This window comes from Panthera leo, chromosome B2 (genome assembly GCF_018350215.1).
Source record: "Panthera leo isolate Ple1 chromosome B2, P.leo_Ple1_pat1.1, whole genome shotgun sequence".
Lineage (NCBI taxonomy): Eukaryota > Metazoa > Chordata > Mammalia > Carnivora > Felidae > Panthera > Panthera leo.
The window spans coordinates 110888249-110898839 of record NC_056683.1 but is presented as its reverse complement, the minus strand read 5'-3'; positions in this window follow the sequence as shown (position 1 = coordinate 110898839).

The following is a 10591-nucleotide window of genomic DNA, read 5'->3' as shown; positions in this document are numbered from 1 at the left end:
ACTTCTTTGTGCCTTCCATAGGACAAATGAGCATATCTCTATATGAGAATCCTTTATAATAATTTCAAGACATGCACAACTTGTGCCATATCAGTTAAATTGCTAAAGATCAGACACATTTTCTGCCCCAATTTCAGAAACCAACATTTTTTTAAATGTTTATTTTGTCCCACATGCACAAGCAGGGGAAGGAGAGAGAGAGAGAGAGAGAGAGAGAGAGAGAGAATACCAAGCAGGCTCCATGCTGTCAGTAGAGAGCCAGATGTGGGGGTTTGACTGACCCCGTGAACTGTTAGATCATGACCTGAGCCAAAATCAAGAGTCGGACACTCAACCGACTGATCCACCCAGACGCTTCTCAGAAACCAAACTGTAATTTAGGAAGACAATTACATAAAAAGTGTAATCTTCCATAATGTTCCATCGGAGAATATAATACTGGGTTTAGCTAAAAAAACTTTTTTTGAGAACTGGAAGTGTGCTTTCTGAAATTGCACCTGTTATAAGGATTGCCTAATATAAATGCAAGGGGACTAAATTGATACAACACATGAAATGCTGGTTGCACCACTGTAATACAGTGAGGTTACAGCATTGTTATAAATTAGGTTCTAAACTATGCATAAAGAATAATGCACTACTTTTTGTATATACACCTGTTATAGCAATTCTTATTTTTCTTGCAGTTGTGTTTGAGAACAACTGGGCAAGACTAATTAAGGAACAAAAGTAAAATCTATATGCAAATATTTCAATATTGAAGTCTTTACAAAAATAATTATCTATTATCATTTGAATGGATGGGGGTTGGGATCTAAAGAATTTTAAAATGTTCCTGCTTTCCTACCAGGTTCACTATTTTTTCTTTTAATATCAAACTTTTGAAACCATAACATTTATTAAGTGATACATTTATTGACATGAAAATTAAGTACATACAGTAGAATAATACTTGATGTGGGGTATGGCCTACTATGCTGAAGTTACATGTACGTGGACTATTCAGCTTTCACTAAGTTACTATATGTTAACAAATGACCTGAAACTCTCAGTGACGTATAACAATAAAAGGTTATTTCTTGCTTGGTTATGTCTCACCTGCAGGTCAATTACAGCCTTGCTTCACATGCCTTCTTCTACCTGGGACTCAGGCTGAAAGATCATGGCCTATCTGGGTGTTCTTTATTATTATTCCAATAATATTTCAATTTAATAAAGCTCACTCATGTTAAATACTCTTTGTGTGCTGAAAGGAAAAAAAGAAAAGGATCAATGGCAGAACCACAGGATGGCTCTTAGAGCTTTTGCTAGGATGTGGCAACATAATTTCCAAAGCAAGTCACGTGGCCAAACTAATGTCGATAGAGCATAGAAGTATATAACCTCTTACAGAGAGGGCAACATATAATTGGGAATAATAATAGAATTTACCACAGTGCATATGATACATCTCACAGCAACCACAGCATATGAATTTTGATTATGCACTAAAATAGAAATCAGGCAACTGTGATCTAGAAATCATAGAGGAAATAGCTCTATTGGAATAGCATTAGCTTAGTTTTTCTACCTGCAACACACAGACATGGGTATATATTAAAGCACACTGGCCAATACACACAGACACGCAGATACACACACACACACACACACACACACACACACACACACACACACACAGGTTTTAATAACCAACAACCTCTGAAGGCTCTTAAATTTTGCTGCCAACCAATGTCTTTAATTGGATGTCAGGTTAGCAATAATTTCTGAGACTAATGAAAAAAAAATGCCATGAAGGATAGCTGTTATCTGTGATGCCAGGTTCTGTGTTCTGTCTTTAATTGATGGCACTGGTCTGAAAGGTGAAAAATGTTCCTCTTTGTAAGGGAGTATATTTATTACCAAACAGGAAAAGAATAAGTTGTTTTCCAAATCAAAGAAGATTTATTATATGTTATTGTTCACTCTACATCCAGGAATATTGTAGGTATTAAAGAGAACACAAAATAGTAGCCAACGATGATGCCTTTATAATTTCTGAACATAAAAAGTGTCAATCAATTTTCCAAGTATTTACACAAAACAGTCAGGTGTCCTGATAAATGACTGCAACATATGTTGCATTGAGTGAAAATTTAATGCTTAAAATTAATAAATAGAAACAGGCTTGAACTGAATCTTATAGAAAAGTAGAGAGTGATAAGAAATTCAACATTTCATAATTTACAGTAACAGGAAGTAGAAAAGTTAGTGACTAAAATAAGCCTTGAAATTAACCAGCCAGAATAAACTCATTAGGCAAAAACTTTAACAAAATATGAAGTTACTATATTTTTCTCATTAGTCATCTCTGGTCCCATAAAAGAGACAATCAAGATGACATAATCCTAGTTTAATAAGGGCTTTCCAAATATAGCCCTTCAAAATTAATTAGCCTACTAATCATAAAAAGAGAAATGAATAGGTAGGTAGACTCTCTAACATTGAAAACACCCTAAAGAAGCACCAGACACATTTTATTAGATTTAACATGTCTATTAGTTTAATCTCACAAAATACTAATATTAAAATGCTGAATGATACTCTTACTAACAAATGATTTTCCTTTTTTTTCCTTTGTATAACCAATCTCCAGGGAGATCGCATTGTTCATATATCCACTGAATCAAATTAGTAAATTTGTTTTTATTAAGTATCCTAAAAGTAATCAGATATCAAATATTCAATGGAAATATTTGTGATAAGGATGTAAGCATCTTAGTGAGGCTATCATAATATTTTCTTTCTCATTAATGTTTGGAATAAAGGAACATATGGAATAAAGGGCCCTATTTTATAGTGGAGCTCTAGATGGCAGCTAAGAAAACAAAATTGAGAAAACATATTAGAAAATGTGGATAGGAATATGAAAAACTGACCAAGTGTGAGAATAAATTCAATTAGTCCCTCTGACTCTCTGCATTTTATGTGGTAAGACAGCATATTTTGTGTATTTACCAAAGATCTTCAAAAAATATTGACAAAGTTAAGAGTATTAGGGACTTGTTTCACATATGCTAGAATTTGATTTTGTATGGTTCTTCTCATAGTCTTAATACACAAGTGAACTAATGCAAACCCAATACAAATAACTCACACATGAGCTAGTGCACACGTGATGTATATGTGCACTCACACACACTTTCACTCAAGAAACATTCATTATGCTGCCACTACTTGCCAGGAACGTGCAAGGTACTGAGATGCAATGTCTGTGTGACAGCAACATGGAGGTGATAACTAGCCAGTGTGGATATGTTAGTCCGAAGCTGAAAAGAATATGTTATAAAGAATATATAAAAGAATACAAGCTGCAGATATGTTAGGTAGCCATCTGTATACAGATGTTATTTTAAAAAACGGGCATATATAAGATCATTTGGGGAGGTAGTGGAAAGAGATAAGAAGATTCTAAGGAGATCCAAAGATTACCAAATTTTTAGGAGTTCAGGATCACCAACATAAAGCAGCTGTTGGAGCAGGAGAAAAATTAGAAGAGGGACACATTAGAGAAAGCAGAACAAAAGAGAATTTCAAGAAAGGGTAGGTCAATTCTGTTTCACCTTCTTGAGAGATCCAGTAAAAAGAGGACTAAGCAGGGGTCCATTGGATTTAATATCAAAATTCGTAGCAACTTTGATAAGACGAATTTTGGTAGTACTGTGGGAGAACTAGACAGAAACACACACACGTGTGCAAACGCACGGGCACGCACACACACACACACACACACACACACACACACAGAATTATGATGCCCTCTGGTTCATGTACATTAACTCCAAGATGCTTAATTGTATGGAAAGCCTGATATTTCTGTGACCATTGTTAAATTCAGTAACTCTGAAGTGCCTTAATTCAAAATGGACCTCTAACAATGAGGAAGTAACAACTTATGTCCGCAACTATTCTTTTTCCACAATCAATGTCTCGGCCCCATAGAATTAAAATAAACTATCTAAATAATAAATAATTTATTTCTTATATTTCTAAAGATACTCCACAATAACTGACTGTACATAAGGCTATGGAACTTAACATGCTCTTTAAAAACCACCAGTAAAGACTGAATGACTGGGAGTCCCACATGCAGATAATTTCAGGATTCCTTAATGACAAAGTTTGCTTTTGTATACATTGTTGATTCTTCTTTCTTGTTTCTTAATCAAACTACCCTAAACAATTTCCATTTGGGATTTATTAAAAATAATTGCTGATTTATCCATAAAATAATTCCTTAAATTTTAAAGAAGTATAACTAAGTTAAATGAATTGCAAGAGTATGCTTTACAGAATATCCTACCTGCCCCTCACCACATATACATTATTTATTCAAGTCATAGATCCCAGGACCACTCGACCAGAAGAATCAAGATTTATATAGTAGTTATAACGCATGTATGAACAACAGTGACCTCATGTGGCTAATGCTTTATGCCTGAAACTATTAGACTAAGAACAACAAAAAAATAGTCTGTGCTATACATCAAGGCTTATGTCATAATGAATGATTGGAGCTGTCCAGGCCATGCAACGTAATTTCTTTTTTAAGGCTTCTAATCACAAAGTAATCCTTTCCAAGGACCAGTTGGATACATTCTATGTATGTTTATAAGGTTATATTGTTCAAAGATTAATATTATGGAATAAGGTGCCTTGAAGGCCAAGGATCAAACCTTACTTCTTTGGGTCACTCAAACGCACTCAGTGCTGGTCTTGGCACATTGAAGGAACTTTCGAAATGTTTTGTGGATTCCATTTGGTCTTCCTTGTCCTAGGTATTCCAGTGTTAAAAATAAATGCCTAAATGGAAATTTAAGAACAGATACCACTGGAGCTTTAGAACCCAGCTGTTTCTAACTTTGGGGAAATGGTTTCTTTCTCTCCCTGCTGATCAGTTCTCTCAATCAAGTTTGATCTATGGTAATAAGACTTGGGACTTTCACTCAAGGATTTGCTCAAAATATTTTATTGCATTATCAGCTGAAACAACATTTTGAAATATATTACATAGTATTAAAAATAAAATAATTTTCAGCTCTCTTCCTTTTATAGTGAAGGGTAATATTCTTTACCATCAATTTCAAAGAACTGATTTAGTTAGATCATAGGTAATTATCTAACTGCAGCAGTAAGATCTTAGCTAGGCAATGTCCAGTAAGGGTAAATACTGAAGTAATATGATATTCATCCGATTACAGACTGCTGCTCTTGCTCAGAATTTATGCACTGTGTTTTTTTTAGCACAGTGGTAAAGAACATAACTCTGGAGAAAGAATACCTGGCTGATAATCCTGTCTTCAACATTTATTTGGTCTTGGGCCATTCACTATCTTCTCTTGGACTTAGAGTACTCATCTTTGACACGGGAGAGGGTATTAGCATCTATCTTATGGAGTAATCCTAAGACTTAAATTTGAAAATAAATGTATACCATTTGGTATGGTCTGAATGTCTGTGTCTCCCCAAAATTTGTATGCTGAAATCCTAACACCTAATATAATAGTATTAGGAGATGGGCCTTTTGGGAGGTACTTAGACCATGAAGATCGAGACCTCATGAATGAGATTGGTGCCTTATAAAAGAGACCCCCGAGAGCCCCTTCTGCCATGTGAAGACACAGTGAGAAGTCTGCATCCCAAAAGAAGGCCCTCATCTGCCTTGCTGGTACTCTGATCTCGAACTTCTAGCCTCCAGAACTTTAAGAAATAAATTTCTTTTTTATATAAGTTATCCAGTCTGTGGCATTTTGGCATTTTGTTATAGCATCCCAAACAAACTAAAATAGCATCTCATAGATTTTTGGCACATAGTAAGTGCTCGATGATCCAAACTATGATTTTTAATTAAATGTATCTGTTATTTATTATTTTTACTTCTCTATTACATTTCTGCTTTCTTAAGAATTGAGATGTGTTATAAAGCTCATCATTTCCCCCCTCTTTTCTCCCATTTTTAACCTAATGCTTTATCTTTCTATACTTTATTTCCTTTATCCTCTTCTTAGACTAAGGAAACACCTGTTAAGTAGTATAGATAATTTGCAAATATTCTATGCTTACCTAGTTGTTCCTTGGGAATTTAAGGTATGCTTTGAAAATATCAGCAGCTGTGGAATTTTTTAGTCTAAGATCTGGTTATCTGGAAAAATTTCGTATTGTAATTAGATAGAATAAGTTTGATATCATATTTACCACACAAAGGGTATATAGCACATACATAAAAGTCTGTGCAGGACAATATTTAAAACTCTAATCTAGGTATTATCTTCATGCTTAAAAATACAAGAAATAATAAAATCAAAGTATGTGAAATACTTTAATGTAAAAAATGCATATAATAAAAATATACCTACATAAAATTTTGCACATTTCTTTTCCATGCCTGAAAGGAAGTTTATGTGTAGTTCATTGCTTTAATAGTCCTAGAATTATTTCCATTCTTGTTCAACAAGTATGTGTTAAGATCCCCTTTGTCCCAGGTCCTGTTTTTGAAACAATGATTCCATAATAAACAGAATAAAGAAGATCAGTTCTTTTGTGGATTTTACATTCTAGGAAGGAGAAACATAATAAGCAGGAAGGAAGGAAAGAAGACAGTAAATAAATGTACAAGTGGCAGTAGGCATGATAAAGAGAATTACATTAGGATAAGGGGGATAAGGAGTGATAGGGTATTTGTTTTACATATGGTGGTCAGGAAAGGCATCTCTTATAAAGGAATATTTTAAAAGAGTTAGTGTTAAGGTAGAACATTTCAGGCAGAGGGAACAGGCAGAGCAAAGGTCTCATGGTACAAGTATACTTGGAGTGTGTGAGAAATTCTGTGGCTAGAGAAAAGTGAATGAGGAGAAGTGGGTTGGGACATGAATCCAGGGAATAGTGGAGCACCAAATCATGTAAGGCTCTGTAAGCTATAGCGATACATTTAAATTTTAGTCCAATCCAAACATCAAAAGCCATTTAAAAATTTGATCTGAGAAGGGATATAATCTAGTGTACATTGTAAGAGGCTCACTCTAGCTTCAGGGTACATAATGGATGGTAGGTGTAGTGGGTGGGGGAAGGAAGATGAAAGACCAATTAGGAAGTTCTCAAATAATCCAGGCAAGACATGATGGTGGCTTGACCAGGATGGTTGTGGTAGATGAGGGGGAACATATACATATATCAGGTATGATTCAAAGCAGGGATTTGAAGAAGTTTCTAATGAATTGGTTGTGGAATGTAAGAAAAAAGAGGATTCAAGGACATTCCAAAGATTTTTGGCTTAAGTAGCTGTAAGAATGAAGAAGGCTTTTGCAGATATGGAGTAGACTGGATAAGCAGATTGTTTTTTCCATAGTAGGGAAAAGAGTTTAGTTTTGAACATTTTGAATTTGAGATGTCTTGTGGATATTCAAGTGGAGATGTTAAATAAGCAGTTGGATATTTTGGGCTGAGGTTTAAGGGAGAATTCCCAAAAGCATTTAAAACTTTGAGACCTATCAAACTATTGATGGCATTTAATGCGGATGGTGGATCATCTGAGAACTGAGTATAGATAGAAAAGTGTTTTGAGAGGGAAGGCCTGGGGCTTTCCAATTTTTAGAGCTCGAGTTGGTGAGGAAGAATTGACGAAGGAGACTGATAAGGAATGAATAGTAAGCTAGAAGACAGCTAAGAAAAAGTGTCCTGGAGGCCAAGTGAGGAAAAATTATCAACGAAGAAGACATGTATACTACTTGGTGATGATAGGTTGAATAAAATGAGGACTAAGAACTGACCAATTGATTTGGCAAAATGGAGCTCATCAGTGTCTAGGTGATCATGATAAGAAGATTATAAGGACAAAAGGCTGACAGCAACAGGTTCCACAAGGGCAAATGTAGGGAGAAGAATGGACTCAGGAGATAAAACTTATGAAGAATCAGGGGACTTGCATGTGAGAAAAGTTTTTAGTAGTCAAGTGGTCTGGGGATTTCTGAGACATTGCTTTAAAGTAAAGAACAAGGTATGGCATCTTGCAATCCACTCCCATAAGGAGGCACAATGCCTGGTAAGTCTCTATGGGTTTACAGGTGGTAAATTCCTCATGTGGGAATTCTCTTCTAGCTTTTTTACCAAGGGACATGGAAGACACTAGCTTTGAGTTGGATCAAGACCAGGAAAGATGTCTTTGTTAGATCCAGACAAGAGTATGAACAGACCTGTCATTTGAACCACAGGACATAGTAGCGTCTATCATTTAGAGGCATCTGTGATAGGAGAATGTGCCATGTGGAGGTTATAGAAAGTCCCAGTAAAAAGAATTACAATGTAAACACCTAGAGTTCTAAAGCAAAACCATGTCATCTACAGAAAAAAAAAATTGATTCCATTCAAAAAGAGTCCTGGTTTTGCTGCTGGGTTCTAAGATGGAGTACCTGACCATGGGATCTCAAATGACTATACTGCAAGAACAGCCCATCTTGAGCTGGATTTTTTCAGGTACATCAAGGTATAATTATGCTAGCCCAGCAGCAATCCCAGTCAAAGATCCAGTAAAGTAAAAATGGTACTTCTAGGATCAGGCATGAGCAAGACCTGAAGGCAAAATACAAACAGATAACCCAGATTCCCATGCTATCCAGGGTTATCACACAGGAACCTTTCCCTTGGCTAACACGTATGGCTGTAACACGTATGGCCATAACAGCGGGTGCGGAGGCTCTCATAAGATCAAATGACAGGAGGAAAATGACTGAGCTTTTTAAAGGGTGGATTAGACTGGCATACATCTACAAACTGAAAGTGAGCAGTAACTGTGGTCAAGGTCTGCTCAGGGAAGAGCCAGAAAGAAGGCAGTGAAGGAAAATCTCAATAGACTGAATTTCAGAAGGTGCACTTTGTCATCCCCTTTGCAAGGAAGGAGAAGTGGTCTGAGGTTAGAATATATGGAACAAGGGTGAGGTGAGGATAGCTGGTCTGGAAGGAAAAGGATTTGGAGATCAGGGACAAAGAGGTCTGGGGAACAGGCATGTGGATGGGCCTATGGGAGTGGATTAGAAATATTTTTTATCATATACCCAAGCCCTCCAGAAAATACCTACACTAGAAAAGATTAAATAACCAATGCAACAGAATAATTCACACAGTTGACGTCAACCAGCCTTTGTTATCAGCCAGCCCAGTGCTGGCACAATGGGCACATGAAAGGTGTGGCCAGAGATGGAAGCTCTGAATGGGCCTTACAGCGTGAGTTCCCTCTTACTGAGGATAACCTAGCTGCAGCTGTTGCCGAATGTCCAGTTTTCCAGCAGTAGAAACCAATACTGAGCCTTCAATATGACCCCATCCTTTTCGGAGATCTACTAGACACTTAGGGTTAAGTTGATTGCTCTGTACCCTTTTCTGTCAGTAGGGCCTCAGCCAGCACTACTATTCCAGGTTTAGAGAATGTTTGATCCTCTTAAATAAAGTTCTGTATATAATCATGTCAACTAAATAGCATACTTTACTGCAAATTAGGTGAGATTGTGGGCACATGACCATCGGATCCACTGGTCCTATCTTATATTGTACCTCCCCGAAGCTGTCAGTCTGACAGAATGATGGAAAAGCCTCTGAAGGCACAGCTGAGGTGCCACCTTAGAGATTACATCCTACAAGGATGGGGCATCATTCTCTGGGATGCGGTATACATACTCAACCCATAACCCTTATATGGTTCGGTGTCCCTAGTAGGTAGAATACTTGTGTCTTGGTCTGGAAGCTCTGGGAGCCAGAGGGAGAAAGCCCTGCTACTGTCACTCCCAGTGATTCACTTGGTGAGTGAGGTGTCTCTCACCTGAGAGTCTAAGCTCTGCAGGTCTAGATGTGCTGGTTCCACCAGGCAGTATAGCAAGTCTCTCATTAAACCCTCAACTGTGGCTGCAGCTTGGTTACTTTGGGCTCCTTGTGCAAAGACTAACAAGAAGGAAGAAATTGAGTTCCCATTCTTGTAGGTGAAATTAACCTTGACCCTTGGGAGGAGGTAGCATTCCTGGTAAGTAATGGAAGCAGGGAAGCAAACGTTTAACATTCAAATGATCCATTAGAACTTCTTTGCCATGTGAAACAAAGTGGACAAATGCCACAGCCATGTAACCTCAGGAAGAGGATCTGGGTTACCTCACAGGTAAGACACCTAGACCAGAAGAAGTCCTAGGTGAAGAAACCCAGAATGGGTAGCAGAGGAGAAAAGATGAGTATCGATGGTGGCCTCAAGACCAGTTGTAGCAGTAAGGACTGTGGTTTATCCAACAAACCTTTCTCTTGCCAATCTTCTCAGAAAAAGAGACCAAGCAGAAATCCGAAGGAACTGTTCCTAGATGAGGTGAATTTATACAAAGCTAATGGATACAAGCAGCTCAAGGATGTTATGGTGTGCTGCTCAGATTCCTAACCCCTCCCTCGCTCAGGAGCAAGACTGCCACCCCAGCTGCCTGGATGGTTGCCTGATGACAGCTCACAGCTGAATTTCTTCCCCCAAATTGCTCTCAGCTGAAAGGAGCTGCCTGGCTCAAGGTTCTGTGCCCCCTTCCACCAGTCA